Source organism: Ischnura elegans, chromosome 7 (genome assembly GCF_921293095.1).
Source record: "Ischnura elegans chromosome 7, ioIscEleg1.1, whole genome shotgun sequence".
Taxonomy (NCBI): domain Eukaryota; kingdom Metazoa; phylum Arthropoda; class Insecta; order Odonata; family Coenagrionidae; genus Ischnura; species Ischnura elegans.
The window spans coordinates 112914939-112938412 of record NC_060252.1 but is presented as its reverse complement, the minus strand read 5'-3'; the positions used below and the strand labels follow the sequence as shown (position 1 = coordinate 112938412).

At 43.3% G+C, this 23474-nt stretch overlaps 1 protein-coding gene across 1 annotated transcript in view; it reads right to left on the bottom strand.

The window, feature by feature from the left end:
• Positions 1-22633, bottom strand: part of LOC124162484 — a 70390-nt gene extending 47757 nt beyond the window's left edge. Inside the window, exon 1 of the mRNA XM_046539037.1 lies at positions 22536-22633. The gene's annotated coding sequence lies outside the window, so the exon portion shown is untranslated. The remainder of the gene's footprint in view (positions 1-22535) is intronic.
• Positions 22634-23474: the final 841 nt, after the last annotated feature.

Genomic DNA, 23474 nt, shown 5'->3' with positions numbered 1-23474 from the left:
ATAATCTTATATTTCCCTTGGATTGGAACTGCCCGAAGAATTTTTAAATCTGGGATAGAAGTCATTAGAATATATGTTTGCACTGGACGCTTCCTCCGAGACGATACAAGTTCAAATGACGCAAGTCCTAAAACAGAGTAGCTATCATGGGCTTATCTTGAACTGTTCGTGATATCTGGTGATTTTTCCGGGTATTCTTCCGCGTTTATCCATTTTTAGGACGATATTTCGCCAAGGTTCCAGTTGGTTTCCTCTGGTCCACTGAAGTGTCGATGAAGAACAAAGAAGGCCGCTTCTACCCGAGAATAATCAGGGAGGCAATTGAAATCGCCACAACAACAAAGAACTTCAACCTTGAAGACGGCTACACTCTCTCCAGCGCGAGGAAACGGGTCTTCAAAGATCGCGACCAATCAAGGCACACCTCCACAAAAAAGGCGGAAAACGGGGTGTATATAAGATGAACAACTTTATGCATCTTTTCAGTGACATCAAAACTATCGAAAAACTTGCCCAACATCCTTGCATCTGGGCGGAGACCTCAATGGCAAAAATACCGACTGGGGCTGCCGTACCACCAACCTGCACGGTAAGCTCCTGAAGAAAATAGCTGCTTCCCACACAATTCAAATTTCCGCTCCTGATTCACCGACTCACTTCCCCCCTTTCCCACACCTTCCGGACATCCTAGACTTAGTCCTAACCGCAAACCTTCCCACCACCATCGCGCCGAGCACCATTGATAATGCTGCCTCGGACCACTGTCCAATAACATTTACCATACCACTCTCCCACGAAATCCTGCCTCCTCCTAACCCCCGAATAAACTGGAAGCAATTTACAGAACTCTCCTCCAAGACTTCACTACCAGATCCCCGAACCTTGAAAACTGAAGCACAGTTTGGACCAAGCAGTTGAAGACTTCACCGGTCTCATCCAAAACTTCCTCAAGTCTGCCACCTTTCCACCAAAACCTGAGGACATGGCTGGAGAATGCCTACCAGCAGTTATCCAAGACACCATCCAGAAACGAAATGTGGCTAGAAGACTTTGGCAACGAACGTTCCTTCCAGCGGACCACAATCTGTATCGAGCCTTAAAAAACCGAGCCACCTCCCTGCTCCGCGAACACAACGCCAAGAAATGGGATTCAATGGTAGAAGCTCTATCACACAAGGACCATTCAGTCTGGGAACTTGCCAGAAATCTGAAAGGAAAACGCCCCCAACCCAAACCACTCATCAGACAAGACATCACGGCTGTAACCAACGCTTCTAAAGCCTGCCTCTTTGCAGACCATCTGGCCGAAACCTTTCAAAATCATCTCCCCTCTACTCTGGAAGCAGACGCTACTACGGCATCCAACTCTCTCAAGAACTCACCATCACCACCATTTCCAATCATAGCTCCTGCTGAACTGCAAGAAATAATAAACAATCTCAAACCTCGCTCCGCAGCGGGCCCAGATAAAATATCAAATCGGGCTATTAAAAACCTCCACCCAAAAGCCATTGCTCACTGTAGCGCCGGTTCGCTGGAGAAGGATATTCAAAATAACGTTCGCTCACTTCGAGGTTCAAACCACAACTCCTTTATTCTCTCTCTTTTACAACGGGCCCGAAAGCCTTTTTTCCGTTGAGGGCTTCACGCCCCCACCTCTTGGGTTTCCCCCAAGAGTCCATGCCCTGAGCAGTCGACCGCGCTCTCCTACACGGCCCCCTCCTTTCAAAGGCGTCGCGCCCTCGTGACGGTCAGCATAGCGGGAACCTTCGCTGTCTTCGGACCTGGGAAAGTTGGCGCCTTTATCTCCTTACCTCTGAAACGAAAGGAAAAGAAAAGAGACCTCCCCCCACCCCCGGAATTACTCCTTCCTCAGAGTCCAGCTTGAAACCTTTGTGGTTCCCTTGTCACCCGTCTGGGATATCGCATGGTCGGCTCAATAACCGCTTCAGCTGGTGGCCCCTCTCTCGCTGCCGGAGTCGCTTGGCCCTCATGTGTTGGTGGAATGGAGAAAAACTTCCATCCACCCCCTCCGCGGACGACAGGTTTTTCCCTCGCTGTCTCGGCCTCTCTTGGCCCATCTTTTGTCTCCTCAACTCCGTCCGTATTATCACATTCCTTTTCCGTGTCTCCTCCCGGTCTTTCCTCCCACCTTTTGAGTCGGTTGAAGTGTACCACTAGGCGGCGGCGAGGATTATCCACCTTCTTCACTCGGTACGTGACCTCGGACAATTTCCGTATGATTTGGAAAGGACCCGTCCAGGGGCGATGGAATTTGCGACACTTCCCTCTTGCCGTAGCGGGATCGTGGAGCCATACCCTTTCCCCTTCCTCAAAGGGTGCACCGTGACACCGGCGGTCGTATTGTTCTTTTTGCCGGAGGTGGGCCGACCCAAGCCTCTGTCGTGCGAGATCATGGGCTTTCTCGAGGCTCTCTCGCAAGCGTCTCACAAAGTCGCCTTCTTTCGCCACCCCCCTCTGCACGTCAGGGATCCCCCACTCTAACTCAATGGGGAGGCGCACTTCTCTCCCAAACATAAGGAAATAAGGTGTAAATCCTGTGCTGCTGTGTTTGGCCGACCGATAGGCTAGCATGACGGAATCCAAATGCTCATCCCATTCGGATTCCATATCCGTCCACTGGCTCAACATAGCTAATAATGTTCTATTGAACCGCTCGACTTGGCCGTCCGACTGCGGGTGGTAGGGTGATGTTCTTGTTTTTACCGCCCCAATCACTTTACACATCTCTTGGAAGAGGCGGGATTCGAATTGGCGTCCTTGATCAGTATGGATTTCCCGTGGCACTCCCCACCTGCACACGAAGCCCTTAACATGATGCGCCACTGTTTCCGCCTCTTGGTTATGCATGGCATACGCTTCGGTCCACTTGGTGAACTCGTCAGCGACCACCAATATATATTTATTTCCAAACTTTGTTTGAGGAAGTGGTCCTAAAATGTCCATGGAAATCCTTTCCATCGGTCCTCCCGTCGGGCAATGACCCAGTGGTGCTCGTTGCTGGTGAGGCGGGGATTTCCGACGCGAACAATCTTCACACGTGCGGCACCAAATTTCCACGTCTTTTGTGTATCCGGGCCAATAGTAGCGCTCTCTCACTTTACCTAGAGTTTTCTCATACCCTAAATGGCCTCCGACGGGCGAATCGTGCAAAGCCCGAAGAATTTCGTCCCTCGCCTCAGCAGGCACTATTATCTGTAAACGTTCGGCGTCTCTTCCTTCTTCTTCCCACCTTCGGAAGAGAGCCCCATCCTTAAACACTAGCCTATCCCATTGTGTCCACAAAGCCTTCGCCTTCGGGCAGTCACCCCTCCTCTCTCCCTCGGACGGCCGAATTCCTGCTTCGAGTGCTTCCATTACCCTTCTCAGCATGGGGTCTTTTCTTTGCCTGTCCCTCACGCTTTCACTGGGGGCCTCTAAGACGGCGTCGATTTCCGCTGACATCAGCTCCCCCTCTCCCCGGGCGCACTGTTTACAAACAGACCGGGATAAACCGTCGGCATTTCCATGTTTGTTTCCCGGCCGATGCACCACTAAAAAGTCATACTCCGACAATTGCTCAAGCCATCGAGCAACTTGTCCTTCCGGTTCTCGAAACGATCTCAACCACTGTAGGGAATTATGATCGGTGCGCACCACAAACCGTTTGCCTAATAAATATTGGCGAAAATGGCGGGTAGAATTTACTACCGCCAAAAGTTCACGCCTCGTCACACAATATTGTTTTTCGGCACGTGAGAGCGTCCGACTATAATAGGCCACAACCCTTTCCTCGCCTTCCTGTCTCTGGCTGAGTACGGCCCCGATACCCATCCCGCTAGCGTCACAGTCGAGCGTAAATTCGCAGTCCATCCGCGGGAAGGCCAAAATCGGTGAACACGTTAGCTTTCGCTTAAGAGTCTGAAAGGCGTCTTCACATTCTGCACTCCATTTAAATAAGGCATGCTTTTCGGTCAACCTGTGAAGGGGGCAGGCTATCTGTGAAAAGTCTCTAATAAACCGCCTGTAGTAAGACACAGTTCCTAGGAACGCCCTAAGCTCCTCAAGGGATGCTGGAGATCGCCATTGTGTGATCGCGGCAATTTTATTAGGATCCGTCGCGACACCATTTTTGGAGACTATATGGCCTAAAAATTTCACAGATTGTTTCATGATTTGGCACTTCTCAGGCTTAATTTTCAGTCCCGCCTTCCTTAGGCGTATCAACACATCTGTTAGCCTTTCTACGTGCTCCCTAAAATCCCTTCCAAAAATTATGACGTCATCCAAGTACACCAAACAAGACCTCCACTGTGCACCCGCGAGCACTAGGTCCATTAGTCTTTGGAATGTACTGGGTCCGTTGCACAATCCGAAAGGCAGCACTTTAAACTGATATAGACCGTCACCAGTGGTAAAGGCTGTCTTTTCTCGATCAACTTCCGCGACCTCGCACTGCCAGTATCCTGACGCCATATCTATTGTGGAGAAAGCTGTTGCGCCGGCGAGCGAATCGAGAATGTCGTCCATGCGGGGGAGGGGATAAGCATCTTTGTGAGTCACGGAATTCAGACGCCTATAATCAACACAAAATCGCGTCGATCCGTCTTTCTTTTTCACAAGAACGATCGGTGAACTCCAAGGAGATGATGATTCTTCGATTATATCGTCCCTCATCATTTCCTCTACGATTCGTCGCACTTCTCCGCGTCTGTGGATTGGCAATCTCCGGGGAGGTTGCCGAATCGGGGACACATCCCTAGTCTCTATTGTGTGCTTAAGAATGTTTGTACGCCCTAAGTCGTAGGGTCCTCGAGAGCACACATCTGAAAACTCATTCAACACTGTTTTGAGTTCCTCTATTTCCGCTTCACTAATATCGGCACAGTTTAAGTCAAAGAGGGAAGATGCTGGGGGAAGATGCGCGTTCTCCAGACTAAAAACGGGCTTTTGACATGTTTCCACTTGTTCTCGACAACACTCGTGCAATACGCCCACTTTCGTGTCTTTGTATAGAGTCACTGTCTCTCCCAAGGGATTCAAGAAAAGCATATTCACCGTATCCTTCACGTTATGCAAAATCCGCGCACCGAAAACGCCATAACGCTCTAAAAGTTTTGGGTTTGGCTCGATTATCCCCTCTTTTTCTTTGAACCCCGGGTCCGAGCTCACCAAACACTCCACTACCACTTCGTGGTGAGGAGGAAGAACAACGTTCTCCTTCAACGTCACTGCGCAGCCCCACTCGCACTTTCCCTCACTTGTAAGAAAAGGCACCGCTTTTCCGCGGAGAAGAATGCAATTCCGGGAAAAAACCACGTCACACTGATGTGCTCGCAGAAAATCGGCACCCAGGAGGCATCCCTTCGATAGGCGCGGGGCGATGAGCACATCATGAGAGAACTCTTCCCCTCCGATCTGAAGTATCACTTCACCCTTCCCAAGCACCCGTAATGGCTCCCCATTCGCCGTTATTAGTGTCACATTGTCTGTTATGATTTTCCCCGAATTTTCGGTGCGGCTCCATATTTCTTCCGATATCAATGACACTGCCGCTCCCGTGTCTATTAGTATCTCGACGGGGATCCCCGAAACGGATCCGCGCACCAGGGGCACTGACTCGGACAAAATTGTCCAAATTTCCTTAACTCCGCGTCCTCCGACGCCCTCGGGCGGTGAAGTAGTGTCTCGGTTTCCTTTTCCGTCTGCGGCCGAGAAGGTTACCGTCTCCTCGGCCTCCCATCGTTTCCCGAGAAGGAAAGCCGTGGGCATTCGGCCCTCAGATGGCCCTCCTCGCCGCACATCCAACAGCGCGGCCGATCTCTGCGCCTCACACTGGAATTAGGGCGCCGCCTCTCCGGAGCGGGAGCGGGGTCGTGGTCCTCACCACTCGACATAACCATCCCTCGTAGAAATTGCAACACCTCTCTCATTGTCTCTGAGTTCTGTGTCAACGCGGCCTCCACTCTGTCCTCGCGACCACACCCTCGACTCCCCACACCGATATCCTGTGACCTGACGAGCGTCGCCGGCGCCAACGCATTCACTCCCCTGGTGGATGACTCGGCGAAATGGATTGCCTCCATCTCGATTGCAACGCCGATTGCTTCCTCGAGGCTAGCAGGTCTCGCCTGCTTCACCCACACCCGAATGTTCCCGTCGAGCCCATCGAGGAAGCGGTCGCGCACTACGGCCTTTCTCGCATCCTCGGGCCAGGAAGGGTATGCGCGCCGAGCAAGGCGCCCGAGGTCCGTGGCAAAGGCGGCGATGTCTTCTCCGGGGTTGCGCGCCCTTTGGACGAATCGCGCCTTCTCCTTCTCGCTCGCTTCCCTTGGGTTGAAGCGCCGCCCCAACGCCTCCCGCGCCTTTTCATAGCTCCCTCTGTTTTCCTCCGGCAGATCACGAAACGCCGAGAGAGCGTTTCCTGTGAGGCAGAGTCTCAGGTAGAGCGTCTTCTGCTCCTCAGGCCATTTATTTATTTCCGCCACTGTCTAAAATTGGAAGACCCAGTCTTCCCACTCCTCCGCACCACTAAACTTCTCCGGCATCACCATACCCGCCATGGCTGCCGCCGCCGAACCGCACGCAAAATCTCAGGATCGAGAACACAATCCTACCGACTGCGCCAATGTAGCGCCGGTTCGCTGGAGAAGGATATTCAAAATAACGTTCGCTCACTTCGAGGTTCAAACCACAACTCCTTTATTCTCTCTCTTTTACAACGGGCCCGAAAGCCTTTTTTCCGTTGAGGGCTTCACGCCCCCACCTCTTGGGTTTCCCCCAAGAGTCCATGCCCTGAGCAGTCGACCGCGCTCTCCTACACTCACCTTAGAAATCTGTTAAACGCCTGCTACCTACTTTCCCACTTCCCTCAACCTTGGCGCGCAGCCAAAATCATCATGATCCCAAAACCTGGCAAGCCCCAAAACGACCCAAATAACTACCGGCCAATTAGCCTACTCAACTGCCTAGGTAAAATCCTAGAAAGAACTAACCTAGCCCGATTAAACCCCGAAATAGAAGACGCAAAACTCCTCCGAAATGAACAAACCGGCTTCCGACAGCACCATGCAACTACGCATCAAATCACTCGCCTTGTGGAATACATATCCTTTGGCTTCAATATCAACAAACAAACGCATGGGGTGTTCTTGGACCTGCAAAAGCCTTTGACCGAGTCTGGCACTCCGGAATAATCCTCAAACTCTCCAACCTCCCGATATCCACCTACATCCAAAAATTGCTCCTCTCTTTCTTATCAAACCGCTCCTTCTATGTACCAGTCAACTCCGCGTGCTCCCCACCCAAACCCAAAACCCAAACGTCGCAGCCAAATACGTCCAAGAACACCTCCATGATGTTAAAAAGTGGATGGACAACTGGAAGCTAAACATAAACGCCAGTAAATGCAGCGCCATAACTTTCGCCAGAAAAGCGAAATATAAAAACACCACAAAAACCTACTATGGAACTGAAGAAATCCCTGATTCCAAGGAGGTAAAATTCCTAGGAATAATGCTGGATCCAAAGCTCTCTTGGAACAATCATATAGCTTACGTCACCAATAAGACACAAGCAGCAACCAATTCCCTCAACCCACTGCTCAACAGAAGAAGCCGAATGAAACTCGACACCTAAAGAACAATCTACCTTGCCATGTTACGCCCTCTTCTCACGTACAGCTACCCAGCATGGGCAGGGACTTCATACTCCAATCTAAACAAACTATACGTCATCCAAAACAAGATACTCAGACGAATTGTTGATGCACCACGGTTCGTCAGAAATGACTATATCGCCAATAACCTAAAAATTCCTCCCCTCTCCCAACACCTAACCAACCTAAAGGACAAATTTGAAAAATCACTAAATACAATAGACAACACACTCATACACGACATATGGGACTACCATCTTTTCAGTGGACCTGAGGAAGCCAACTGAAATGTAGGGGAAATATTGTCCTAAAAATGGATAAACGCGGAAGAATACCCGGAAAATCACCAGATATCATCATAATTTCCGCGGAAGCTTACTTGGAAACAATTGAACCGCTCGTTCACATCACTGGGCCTTAGGTCGTAGGCGGCGGAAGACTGACTTGATGTTTGTGTGTTCATTGATGTTGCCACTTGGTCTTCCACCTCTGGCAGCCCTTCCTTACTCTAGAATTTTATTTATACGCTATTATTATTAATAAAACATGTGCACCTTCCCATACACAATTTCGTCGATTTACCTGCGAAGCCAATATTTGCAGTAAATACGCCGCAAAAAGCATCTTTTTAACGCTATATTTTTTTTACTCACGTCTCGAACTGAAAGCTTTGGTTGAATAAGTAATCGTCTCCAGAATCTCCCGAAGAACAAAGGAACATATTCACCAATAAAATAACTTTTTAACAATTTTATCAATTTACTTTTCATGCGTGAATAGATTATGTGAACATTCACGCCCATTCTAACATTGGCAACAACGTCCTCCAACGATACACCGCCTGAAAATAGCCAAAATGATTGAGTCCGTCGTGCATCGATACTTATTAGTCAATTTATCTGTAGCATTTTATAAAAGTAAAATAGTAAAAAAAATTATAAAATTAATTTTTTGCGATAGATATGTTATGCTTCGTTAGTTTTTACCAGAAAGACTTCTGCCGGGAATTGCATTTGAAAAGGGATTTAAAAGTTTTCTTTACAGAGTAGCGCCATGCAAATTGCATTAACATATGAAAAAGTATGGTATAAAAGTGAAAAGCAAATAAAAGAAAGCATATTTTTTTCATGAAGAAAGCATTGGTGAAGTGGTATAGCACCCTTGTCCGAAACTTATTTTATTGCTGGCACTGATAACTCAACATTTTTATATTTCTCACAGCGAGCATCATTGTAATATATGGTAATGAACAAATTGATAATATTAACAGTGACTCCAGAGATGCTACAAATACAGATCTAGAAGATACTCCGCAAACCAACAAAACAAAATCTGACGCAGAAATTGCCCATATGGTGCTGGTAGAATGTATGCCACCTCCCATCCCACATAAATATTGTGGTGGATATATGTTATGGTAGAGAGAAAAGTTAACTTCAAAAGTCTATAGTGGATGCATTAGACAAGAGATGTGATGAATATGGCATGAGGATTACTCATAAGAAGACTTAAGTCATAATTAAGTTAACCAAAATTCTAGGAAATTTAAATTTATCCTCGCGACGTTTTACTCCCTTCGCAATAAATGTTACCCACAATTTATTAAAACTATTCATAATGTGTAAGTGCAATCATAATTAAACAACTTGATAACCTGCTGGGGAGGGGTATTAAAATCTGAGCAATCGGATGTTCTACAAAAAGCAATAGACTGATTGCTATAAAATATAATTTGAACCATCCTTCCCTATATTTGTAGATTTACAGTTCTCCCTTTACCATCATTACCTTTTCAAAGTATTCAAACTTTCTACCCCATAAGTGGATGTAAACCTAAAGAAGAACCTGAAACCAATTTATTAAACTTAAGATCTACAAAAATTTATATTTTGCCGACGCCAAATTTAACCGTTCAAACACTCATTTATCTATGTAAGACAAAATTATTTTCTTGATAGTCAGAAAGTATAAGAGGATCAAATGGTTTAACATCTTTTTTTTGAAAAGATAAGATATATGGTAACTTAATGTAGAAAATCCAAATAAAATAATTTGATAATAGTGCGTTTAATGCTCAATTTATTTTTTTGCACGACAGGTTGAGATTTAATAAAAAAATGCTATTTTTTCAAGCATTTATTATATTTCTATCTGGTCTCATATTACTAATTTTTTCAATTCGTATTGTCATTTGTGTTGAGGTATCCTACAGGCAAGGCCTAAATGGGATTACTACTTTATCCTTATTTATTTAAAATGTTAAATGTGCTTTTATTGATAATTCCACGTATAAATAAAAATAAATTGGTTAATTTATTATTTATGCGGTTCGTAAAGATTCACGAGCTACGCTTGAGAACCATAGAGTTATTACACTCTAAGATGTGAACGAGTGGTTCAAGATACGCTCATATTAGCTACCCTGTTTTAGAACTTGCGTGATTTGAACTTGTATCGTCTCTGAGGAAGCGTCCAGTGCAAGCATATATTCTAATGACTTCTATCCCAGATTTAAAAATTCTTCGGGCAGTTCCAATCCAAGGGAAATATAAGATTATTCCGATAAAAGAAATAAGCATTTGCCATAGTGATTTCATTCTAATTTAACCAGAGGTCCTTCACTCGATACCCATGAAAATGTAACATAATTTGAAACTAATGCCTATTTTTTCGGTTTATAAGGCTTAGTTGATAATGATGAAACTGCGAGCGAAATTGTAGTAAAAACCAAGGGTCTAAGGATTGACGAGAGACGAATAGGACAGTGGGTGGAAGAGAATCAAATTATCGCATTTTTATGCTGCAAAATATCAAAATATGCGGTGTTGCGTGGATTGCGATGACGCGAGTGCGGAATCCTTTCCTCATTCGTGCATCCTGTTACCTCTTTCAAAAATTATGGATCCCTGAATCAATTAAATAGTGTGCGATATGACATTCTGTTTAAGTTTAAAATAATGAGAGACACAAAACTAGTCCTAAATTATTTCATCTCTTTTTAAGTTTCCAAAAAACGACACTCATTCCACAGAAAAATTAGACCATTACCCTGTATGTAGGAATTACGAATTCGAAAATGCTGCCATATCTTTTGCATTATAACTTACTCATCTAAGTTTCCGTCTCAATTGATCAAATAGACAAAAAAGAAGCCAAGAAAAATTCTATTTTAGGGACCGTAGAGTGCAAGCGTGGGTTGTAAGAGACCGATGTCTTAAATATTTTCCTGGCAATTGACAAATGCATACACCGCAGAATTAGCATTTTTTATTACAATTACCAATTTAGAATTAGCAAGTTTTTTATGAATTAAGCAAACATGTTTCCATGCATCATGCATAGTACAAGTTGTCCATGAGTTCTTGACTTGCACGTTATAATAAACTTCAATTACAAAAAATTGAAAATTTCGGTGATAGAACACACGGATGTAAATCTGCACGCTGGTACACGATGCGTAATCCATGACGTGACTCGAGCTATCAAGAATTATATTTGTTACATAATTTTAGGCATTTAAACTAATGAATTTCTTAAAAATAAACATTCGAGACTCATAAATATAAAGCTAATCTTTCATTTTTTGCAGAATTAATGTAATTTATCTTATTTTTCGTATAAAATTATGGCAAGGAAGATTGCACCGATGAGAGGAAACTTTTAATCTCGAAATGAACTGATGTATCAGGGTACAATGCAGTACTGAAGCGGATATAAACCGACCAGGGTCATTTGTAGCAATCCTCCCCGCTGAGAATAAACCGGCATTACCAATAGCAAATGTACGAAGTATATCTCCTCGCATGCAATGTGGGAAATGCATCTTGGTTGTATTGATATGTTTTTATTTGTAATTACATCGGAACAAAAGATTCAGGGGAAAATCATCATGGTAAGACAGTATTTTGGCAATAAGGTCATGTATTGTTAAATAGTACGTGGCGTTCTGCGCTCCTACCGTGAAACAATTCATGTCCTTGAGCGTGTTGTTGGACAAGATTAAAATTCGGCTCCGAAGCACGCATCACACATACAAGAGCGACCCTCACGCGGCAAAGAGCAATGACACAGACTTCTCTCCCGCCATACCCGGTAGCTCGGCGGCTGCCGGCGAACTGAAGGCAAGAGACTCCATGCAAGCGTTGTCCCCTTCCACTGCCACGATGAGACTCGCTCAGTGGCTGAGGGCGATGTGAACGGGAGAATGTCGCCGCCGTGGAGAACGCAAAAATAGCGTGCAAAGGCTCGCATAAATTGACTTTGTGTCGCTATTATGAGGAGTATATTAAAATGCTATGGATTAATATGAAGATAAAGGATTATCGTTTAAAAAGACTGTAAAACATTTTCCGTTCCGTCATTATACACGCCGTAGCAGGCAGCCAATTTTGCCGAATTTAGTGTTTTTCCGTGGTCAATATTGCAGTATGGAAAACGAGAAATGAAAAATTACGACAATCTTTTTAAATATCGATGTTTCTTCTTCGTAAATAAACATTCAAATGTTATGTGCATAGAATAACAGAGGCCTCAGACGAATCTGCCCAAACGTCTGCAGCGTAGTTTTTGGACTAGGTATCCGGGAGCCTTAATGCGTGAGATTTTTTAAAATTAACTGTTTGTTAACTGGCTGGTTGGGGTGAGCCAACGCTCTCCGGTACAGCATGAAATCGCGCCTTCGACGCGATCAGGACGTGGATATTATATTAAAACTTCTCACCTTCGACCTGGAGACGAAAGCAGGATGGCTTTCGAAACTGTTGTCATCCGTAAACGACAGACGCGGTTGGAGAACCCGAAAATTAGCAGTCATCGTGAACAACGCCGCGGAAACATACGCATGAATCTCACCGATATTAGCTAAAACCCTCTTCGCCGCTCATGGACTCAGCCAGAAAAAAATATGGTGGGGTTCACTAGGCAGTACATCTAGAAAGTATTAGGCATGGGCAAAAAATACCGGTATTCGGAAGTACCGAGTACTATTTTCTTTTCTACTTCGGTAGTACCGTCCAGTATTTTTTTAGCGGTACTACCGGAGTATCGGTACTAGAGATACCGGTACTTCGACACCGCTGCCATCTTATGTGTTATCAATGAACTACCTACCCAGCTAATTAAACAATTGAGTATTGATAATATATCAAGCGAAGTAGGCCATTTCCAAGGAGATTGTAAATATACCATGACCAAACGTAGAATCTGACAAGGATCCCGAGAGAACTTCACACTTCATATACGCCAGGAAAACACCAAAATTTAATGGTATGCAGCAAAATCATTGCCTTTAAAAACTCCATCGCTTTCACCCTTATTCTCACCATGTATTTTTCCGCTATTTTTTCGTGAGTTCGTAAATCCAGTTAATGATTTTTTCAGTGTTTTCTTTCTGTATGTTCTCTATTTTGCCGAAATACCGGATAATTATGGTAAGACAAGCGTTAAATCTCAACTTATTAACATATTTCATCAACTATGAAAGTACCGGTATACCGGTATTTTTTCGCCGGTAATACCGGGAGAGTAATATTATTGCTTTTTAATACTCATCACAAAAATACCGGTACTTTTTCAAGTACCACCCATGCCTAGGTAGTACCTCCCGATCATTTTTGGGGAGGGATTGAACTCCAAGAGTATCATTTCAGTATTTGTCCGAATAGGTGACGCCTTATTTTGTTTAAATGAGTCCAAAAACATTGCAGCATGCTCGAAGTTCAATTCATTTTCTGAGATCAAATTCACAGAATTTGCATTGACTGAAAAACTTATTGCGGTTTTGCTGAAAATCATAGGACAGGACTCCTTTGTTAGACCCTATCTTAAACTGCAATCTATCAGTCGACCGTGAAGTGCATTGCGTGGACACGGACAACGGAGAAAGGAAACTTTGTTGATGATCATACACTCACCATCGTTTCTGAACGCAGTCTACGCCTCACGTGGACCTGAAAACAGCATCATATATCGAGCTCATGGTAGCTGCAAAGTAGGCAGCTAATTAAACCAATTCCATCCACTGCATGTTTTGAACTAAAGCATCAAACTTTGACCTCCTCAGGTTACGATATCTCAGTTTGGTATTATTGATAATGAATTTAAATCTAGTATTAAATTAAACTCAAATAAAGTGAGCTTCGTTTACGTGAAAGATAATTATTCAGTGATTCGGTAAAAAACGAAATATTTTATAGAGATATTCGGTTTAATTTGCTGGGCGTTATTTTAGCTTCCACTCGCCGACGAACGGATCATTGGAGAGGCAGAGAAAGCGGAAACGACATGGCTGCCGTTTCGGACAATTCCCTCTCCGTCACGTTTCGGGTGTGTCCATGAATATTAATCGGGCCATTCCTGTTCCAAATGGTGCTTGGAAAATCCTCTTCGAATAAGGATATGTAGTCGCCGAACAGGATTCAAAATATATAAAATCTTATCCGGCTCGATTTTGTGGAAATTCTTTATATCCATGATAAAAAGAAGAACACAATGGTAATTTCCACACTTTTAATGTCACAACTCAGCAACCGACCATGGTTTTAACACGTGTCATTTTCAAGGTGAAGGAAGAAGGTTCAAAGACAGAGTGAAGGAACATAGAAGAAGTTTTATATACAATGACGGGAAATCTTGTTTCGCTAATCATTTATGCCTCTGTAACCATTTTAGCAATTTTGACGTACATATTTTACATTGTATTGACAAAGGGCTTAAACTAGATTTTATGGAAAAATTCGAAATTGCCAATAGCCCGGATGGACTTTGTAATGATGTTTTATGTTGTAATGAATCTCCTTTGTTAAAAATGCATCCCCATGGCGTCAAAACCCTGACCTTCACTCCGATCCTCTCGATGTATGTTTTCGTCCTTCACTCACTTGTTCACCAAAACCGTTTCCCATCCCACTCACCTAATTCCATATGCCCCCACCTCCTACCTTGGCCTGGGTATATATACAGAGAGAGTACTGGTTTTTTTCACCTTGAAAATGACACTTACGTGTTGAAACCATGGTCGGTTGCTGAGTTGTGACATTAAAAGTGTGGAAATTACCATTGTGTTCTTCTTTTTATCAAGGATTCATATTGCTCCAACAACGAAGATTCTCCCGCAATGGAGAGACTTAAAGACCACTTACTCTCAACTTTTTTTACTTTCACTCTGTAATTCATCCCAAAGGTTGTGTGGTTGAGGGCAGAGCTCACTCCAGACCAAGCTGATATTTGTGCCAAGGTTCTGATCAGCAATATAGCCCCTTTCTTGATTAACACCAATCGCTCACGGGGCTATACCAATCAATCGAGCACCACGCAGCGAAGGATTCCAAGTGAGAAGAAAGGGATTTACCTCAGCCAGCAGCAGCAGGGCACCACCCCCAGGCCCACCACCATGAATAGGGTGGTTTCCTATTATTTTTTTATTGCCTAAATCGAAAGATTATTACTCCTGGAGTACGTATTTCACGCTTTTAGATTTTTAAATGACGATATCTATTTTTCGCGATTGAATGAAATGTGAAAAATTTCAAGCGCGCGAAAACGCGACGGCTAAGTATGAATGCCGGGAAATCTCTCCGTGTGACGTATTTCTCGTTCCCGCTGCCGCCCTGTGAGGAGACCTTGAGGGAGGCTTGAGCGCTGATACGACGCAGGCTGCTAGCGGGTAGCTGAGTACCCTGCTAGCTGGTAGCGCTTGGCTTAAATAAGAATTATTAATACCTTATCAAACACAGGAAACTTTCCGGCCTTAGCCAGTTTTAACAAGTGATTATTAAGACATGTTACCCTGAGCTCTGTGCCTCATGCATGAATTGGTAATCTCAGACGAAATATAACTCCTATCTATTCGTAAAGAAACTAGGTCTCTGTGACGTCACGTGGAGTGGCATCGCATGGGTGCCAATCTGGCCTTTTCAAATGAGGAAAAAATTGACCATTGCCATTCGTCTAAACCGGTATTTCTAAAACGAATTAATTTGTATATTATGAATACAGTAATGGCGGGTAACGAATCGCAATCAATGCCTTTCGTTTTCTTTGATGAAGGAAACTACCCTATTAGGCGATTTAAACCTACTTGTGGTTCCACTCAACATTGGAGTGAGAACGACTCGTTGAAACTGAACTGCAGATTGGTCGACGCATGTCTTATAACGTCAAAAAAATAATAATAATTTACATGTGGCAAAATATTTTATATCGGAAAACTGAAAACAGGACCTCACAATTCATCACTCGAACAACTCGGCCTCATCATAATTTGTACGTGGATATCACTGCAGGTAGATATTATTCAATTGATCTGTTTAAAACTAAATTTTTTTCCATCACAAAATTATTGCGATAAATTTTATATGTAATGTAATTTAGGGTGAACATTATGCGCAAGAAAATTACCACGCATCAAATAGATTTTTAATATCAGTTTACATTGCAGTGGAACATACATCATGTTAATCTGATGGATTAAATTTCATTCACACGAATATCCTTAAACGGAATCGATTACTTATCAAATCCTTTTAGACAAACCCAAATTTTGTGTTAGTTGAAGAGCAGAAAATTAACAAATGGCAGTCGATTGAAATCCTGTGTTGTGAGGACAAATTAAGCGGGCGACCCAATTGAGGACAATTTTTAATCTGAATCATTTTAATTTGTTACCTATCTGTTATCGCGATTCCTTTATTTTTTCGATATTATAACTATGTTAAGTAAAAAGTGTCATGGAATGTCCTTCAAACTAAGTTAGGCTTCCCTACCATGGCTTTTGCCCATATCAAGGATTTAATCTATGATAACCACTGCTACATTTATTGTACTATTAAATTATGATCACCATTTAATCTTCGTGTTTCTCTGGTTTTCAGTGCGTTTCTTGACGTTTGAGTACGTAGGCAGTTCCGCTGATAATCATATTCTGTTCAGAAATCACTTTCCTGCATCTCAGTGGCATAAATTAAGCGAAAACTTTGAAAACATGTTATAACCATCTCGAAATTTGCAGAAAGTCATCCCATTTCATATGCAGGACGCTGCGGATGCAACAAAGAAGTTCGAATTGATAACGGGTTCGTAGTGTCGGAATTAGGCCTGGTGGTTGTGCTGACGCAGTGATGGATGTCTCGGCGCGCTCGCATTCGGCCCAAATATTGACACTGCGCGCATTCGATTCGCTTTCTGTCGACGCGCAGCATCTGCTCCTTTGGTTACCCAACCGGTTGAAACCGCAAAGATCACCCCACTGCAGCATTGTTTAAAGAGCTCTCTCCATAAATTTGCAAAATCACTGCCGCAAACAAACGACGAACTGATCGCTCATCCCTGGGTTTATAACCTACCTGAAAAAACCAAGCACAAACTCCCAAAAACCGCCTTCCTTTCGTCCCATATCCCTTTCCCCTAATTAACCAATAAACAGAATTGCCATGACTCACAAATAGCCAGAAACCAAAAATAATGAAACAAGTAGTAGACAGCCATTGGCTGGGAACTACTGAAACCAATGAAGAAAGTGAAATACGTTGCGTGCGTGCATATCTCCCCCACGACGCGAAACGGCCTCATACTAGTGATAAATTGTCTGGCGTGAAAGCTTCGGTTTCGTTGGTTGCTTCAGGCGTTCTCATTTCGTTTGTTTGTCCATCACTCTTGTTAGGCTCTGTGCAAATGAAGAATGGAAGAATCATTAAATCATTTTCCTGAGTATTTCCATTTCACAAGGTAAAATTTCCAAAAACAGTGGTGCACAATATCATGTACAACCAGTGAGGGCTCAGGGGAGCCCTTCGAGGATACAACCACCGGGGCCGGGACCCAAGCCCGTGGCTTGATCCGCCCGATCACCCGGGGAGGGGCTGGAGAGGAAGGAAAAAGGATAGAGGCGCCGCACAGTGGGCTAGAATCGAAAAAAGCTGGCCAAAACCACAAAATCGATTTTTTTGAGCTAGGAAGTTGAAACTTCGCATACACATTTTCAAATAAATTTTGCATAACTACCCAGATTATTTTGGTCCTGTGTTTTCACTTTAACGATATATGTGAGGTCAAAGTTGAGCAAATTTAGCGAAAAACGACCACCCTCGATTTTTTCTGAAAATTGCCGACTTTATCCTCGTGCAGTAGTTTTATAAATAGTTTTATCGACAAAACTGTTATACCATCTTAATTGACACTTCTTATTCTTTCATTTGAAAGGTTTTTAAAGATTTTGTTTCATCAATAACCATAGATACATAACAAAATGGCGGAGCCTGTTTTCAACCCATTTTTTTACATAAACGTAGAAAAAAAGTAGACACTGTCACCGGCTTACACTAAGTAACTTATATCATGTCGTTCTTTGAAGCTTCTACATTGTGAATCTAAAGTCAAACCTTGCACCAATTTGCAACCCCGAATTTTAAATCGTTTTTTCGAACGCACGGACGACTCCGGTTCTGGCCGGCCGCGGCGGAGAGTACGGCGACGCGGCAAGCGGGTGGATGCAATATGGTCTCATTCACTTTTATGTGTGGATAACAGATATATTAGTGACAGAAAATAATCACCAGAAAGTAAAATTTATAAATATTGCTACGAATGACTCTCATTATGCAATCGCTGGGCACTACAAGAGGTGCACTGAAAGGTTTCTTTCTTTGAGTGCATTCCATGGAGAATGGACTTAAATCGCGTTCTTAAAGTGGGGAAACGGACTCTTTTATTAACTAACAAGATATTATTTCTAGGCAAGAGCCCTCGATGATCCATGGCCTCCACTTCCTAACCTGCCATACATATTTAAAGGCCTTCGGACAACGGTCGTTTTATAGTAATGTTGTAGTGCCGAGTCCTTCGAACTTGTTTTTGGTTTGAACTCCTTTTAGCTTTAAAAGCTTCGGAAGGCATATTACTCACATCGAATAATGTATTCTTTCTAAGATTAACAGTTCATTTTAATCTATGTCTTATGCTCAATATAAAGTATTGATTTAAATCTCTTACCTATATATCAACGTCATTATTCTTAATGAACTGCGCTGCTGACAAAATGGTTATTTTTCAGGAAAATTTTTGCCATACAAACATAACATAAACAAAAGCAACACAATTTACGCTTTTACCAACTAACATTCTGCAATTAGCACTGTCAGCAATAAAAGGTTACTGTTTTTCATTCACTATCTGACGAGTTTTTATCACTTTCACTGTCTGAGCTAAAGCATTGTTTTCCTTTTTCAAAAACAGATCCATTACATTGTTCGGTAAGCTGTGTGTTTCCTCCAGTTTAATTGGCATAATTTTTGCCATTATCAGTTATGACATTAGGAGTTGTCTTCGAAATAAATCCCTATTTGTGGCCACTCGTGCCATTTTTCTAGTCAACCGTTCACGGAACCTTCTCACGTCCTTATATCGTGCCTATATTGCTTCCCCTGTCAGTTGTCGCAATTAAGAATGGACTCTGTTGCAATGTCAGCTCCTTGAATAAAGACCTTATGCACGGTTGGTGGCATACCATAATTGTATTTAAAGCGTCAGTGAGAGAGAGAGAGAGAAAATTAAATTATTTGCAGAGGAAATCTAGAATAATTGTGATGACTTTTGAATACTCGTGCCTGTTTCATGCTTCGCCTAACGAACAGCATTTTTACCTAAACAAGAAGGCACAAAGGTGCTCAAGAGCAATAACTCATGATACATAGGCCCTCGTTCCCACGTGCAATTATATTTCGCATGTCCTCACTGCTATCAAAGCCGTGTTTGCAAATTAAAGTGCACTTTATATGCGACGTGAAACTAGGATCTGTGGAAATTCACGTTAAGATTCGAGTCGCAGTAAGAGAACAGAACCATTTTTGGAAACTTCTTATATAACCTCTGCTACAATAATTTCACTCGGGTAAATGAAATCATATGCTCGCGTCACTCTCTCATCGCTGGGGTTAATATTATATCCCTGGCATTTTAGATTTTCGAAGATTCTTGCACCGAAATTTGGTGAGCTGCATGGACACAATTACTTATTGAGAGGGCCTCTTAATCTGACATAACATAATATTCGGGGTTGCATTTTATCCACTTGGCAAGAGTTCTTCTTGCCTCCGAGGATGGTCACTGTATCTTCCTTTTGCATTAGGTTTCCTCCTATTCGTTCTTTCGATACAACCCTGAAAACATGAATTGACGTCCATCTGCACTGGCTAAACTAGAGCAACATGTAAATTGTGCTGCATAAGGAATAGTTATTAATTGCTTTAAATCAAGAATATAAACTAAATAAGAATAATGAACTCTTCAAGCACCAAGACAGTACTTGATTTGGCAAAATTCGGCAAAATCAAGTACTGTATTGAGCCATTTTCCATCACGTTTAAGGAATATATTAACTGTTATTTTTAAAAAGTTTATTAGTTAGTAAAAGAGTCCGTTTCCCCACTTTAAGAACGCGATTTAAGTCCATTCTCCATGGAATGCACTCAAAGAAAGAAACCTTTCAGTGCACCTCTTGTAGTGCCCAGCGATTGCATAATGAGAGTCATTCGTAGCAATATTTATAAATTTTACTTTCTGGTGATTATTTTCTGTCACTAATATATCTGTTATCCACACATAAAAGTGAATGAGACCATATTGCATCCACCCGCTTGCCGCGTCGCCGTACTCTCCGCCGCGGCCGGCCAGAACCGGAGTCGTCCGTGCGTTCGAAAAAACGATTTAAAATTCGGGGTTGCAAATTGGTGCAAGGTTTGACTTTAGATTCACAATGTAGAAGCTTCAAAGAACGACATGATATAAGTTACTTAGTGTAAGCCGGTGACAGTGTCTACTTTTTTTCTACGTTTATGTAAAAAAATGGGTTGAAAACAGGCTCCGCCATTTTGTTATGTATCTATGGTTATTGATGAAACAAAATCTTTAAAAACCTTTCAAATGAAAGAATAAGAAGTGTCAATTAAGATGGTATAACAGTTTTGTCGATAAAACTATTTATAAAACTACTGCACGAGGATAAAGTCGGCAATTTTCAGAAAAAATCGAGGGTGGTCGTTTTTCGCTAAATTTGCTCAACTTTGACCTCACATATATCGTTAAAGTGAAAACACAGGACCAAAATAATCTGGGTAGTTATGCAAAATTTATTTGAAAATGTGTATGCGAAGTTTCAACTTCCTAGCTCAAAAAAATCGATTTTTTGGTTTTGGCCAGCTTTTTTCGATTCTAGCCCACTGTGCGCCGCCGCGATTGGAGCCCGCCGACGCCTCTGGGAGGGGATAGGAGCGGAAGGGAGGGAACGGGGAAAAATACCTTAACGCTACAGAGCGAAAAGGGCCCACTAAATGGCGAAACCAAGCATACGCAATTTCTCTTCCACCATCCCGGGGAGATTTTCCTATGAGGAAGAAAAATCCCAGATAGGGACAGTGGGAAATATCATGTACAGTGTCATAGATTACTATACAGTGGCTAGCTTTTCTCCTCTGCACCCAGAAGGGGAAGGACGGGAGGGAACAAGGAAGGAGGCGCCGCCCCGATGAGAGCCCGACGACGCCTCCTGGGACGGGATAGGGAAGGAAGGGAAGGGACGAGGAATCCCGCACCGTCACATAGGCGGGCGGGTCCTACGACTAACGAAACCAAGCTTACGCAATTAATATGCTTCCAATCCTAGTGGATTTTCCTATGAGGAAGAAAAATACATTGATCGAATCGGTAGATAGATTACTATACATTACGAGAATATCGTTGCCTTGTTCCCAGAAAATACCTATACACCCGTTAAAAAAGTTTCCAAATAAGTTATCAAGCAGATCGTGGCCAATGCGATGCATCGCAGTCGCGTGCGCGTGAATTCGTTTTCGTCGGCTGTGGAGGGAGGCTCGGGACGCGGCGGGGGGAAGAGTGGGCTTCATTCAAACGCCAAAACGCGAAATCCTACCGGTCGCATTCTGTACTAAAGGCCCGGTGACATGGTACCTGCATGAATACGTGAATGTCCAAATGCGTGAACGATTCAGGTGGATTGGAACGTGAACGAATCACATGAGATCGGGCTCTGTTTGGTGTTGGCTCGCAATATGGGTGGTTACGTGGTGCATTCATTCGCGTTTAGACGTTAACTCGGCCGTGTTGATGAGAGGCGTGTGAACAGGTCGCAAGTAGTGATGAGCGATATATCGCTAACTGTGATTGAATCACCGTTACTGAAAAGTAGCAGTCACTGTCGGTGACTTAAAACTCGAAATCACTGTGACTGGATCACTGGATTCGGTGAAGATAGCTCTGACTGCTACCAAGTGATATGCGATATATCGCCACCTGTGATTGAAGAGAAGTAGCCGATCACTGCCGGTGATAAATCACCAAATACTCGAAATCACTGCGACTGTGAATACGGTGAAGTTAGCTTCGGCAGCTACCATGATGCTACCAATATAGTAATATAAGGATGTCTTATTCATCTTTTATGACAAATAAGAGGTTCTGTACGAAATATACAGCTAAAGCTTTGAATCGTGATGCTTTGATTATAAATATGTATAAAAATGATCGCCCCTAATCAATTCTTTTACCACATCAAATTTACTTAATTATTGTAATTTAAACTCGGAATCAGAACTATTCCCTCAAAAAAAAATATTTTGCCTAATTTTACAATTTTCTAAAAGTTTATTCGTTCCTTTTGGGGAGAGCTGATTCCTTGGAATTGGACAAAGTAGCAGGAATAGCAGCTCCACAAATCACCGATGACTTTTAAGAGTGATTCACCTCGGTGATCGCAATCGCAGTTAAGAAACACCGTTACTGATGAGTAGCAGTCACAGGTAACGAAGTGATCGGAAAATCACAGTTCCTCTCATCACTAGTCGCAAGCGTGCGCGTGGCCCCCACCTACCTTCTGAGTTTGCCGGTGGTGTCTCCGCCTCGTGCTGGCTGCTTCCTCGCCTGCTGTCTCCTCTCTTCTGCCTCGCTTTTTTCTCTCGCGCAGATGAGCCGCGGGCGGCGTGTTTAGAATAGAAGACGGAAGGGGGCCGGCCGAAACCTCCCACTAACACCCCCCCCCCCCCCACCGATTGCCCTTGTTATCGTGATCGCTGTTGCGTCACTCAGCGAGGTTCCACGCGGGAAATTCATTTGAATTCGGTACTTTGAATCCGCCTCTGACGCCAAGATAAGAACAGGAGCTCTTCATATTGTAACTCTAGAACCGCATCAGAGGTGACGATGAGTCCTGTTCTTTTTCTCTTGTTGGGTAGTATTTTTGGCTGGCGTTATTGAATTGTCATGAAAAGGGACTTTGTGACTTAATTCGGAGTTCATCCTCGTTTAGCCCATCTTCCTAATGCGTGTACGGCGGTGAAATTTACGTGAGTTGCCAAGAAAAGTATCCCCTGGTCCGGGAATCGAACCTCAGTCCTTTGGTTTTGTGAGCCACTACGCTATTCACGTTCTTTAATTCCCGTGGCTTAGTTTCTATTGGCTGGAATTCCGTTTTCGGCGGAAAGGATCATTTTCACTTCTCATGGGTTTAAGGTGGTAGTGTAAGTGTCACCAGCTTCATTTAAGTACACCTCCACTTAAGTCATCTTGGAACCCAACTTAAATTGCGTAGGCAACTGTTTCCGCACGGTTGAAGCTCTTCATGTGTTGTAAATGGCACATAATTATATCCATCTCACCCCTGAATCATCCCGTTGATTATGTTGTGCGTAGTGTTGTATTCCATGATGTGGTTATTGAGCGTTCTGTTTCGTTAGTTAACTTTCTAGCGTTGGGGCTATTAAATCGACGAATTTATTTTGTGGAGTTTCTCATCTTATTGTTGGTTTTATTT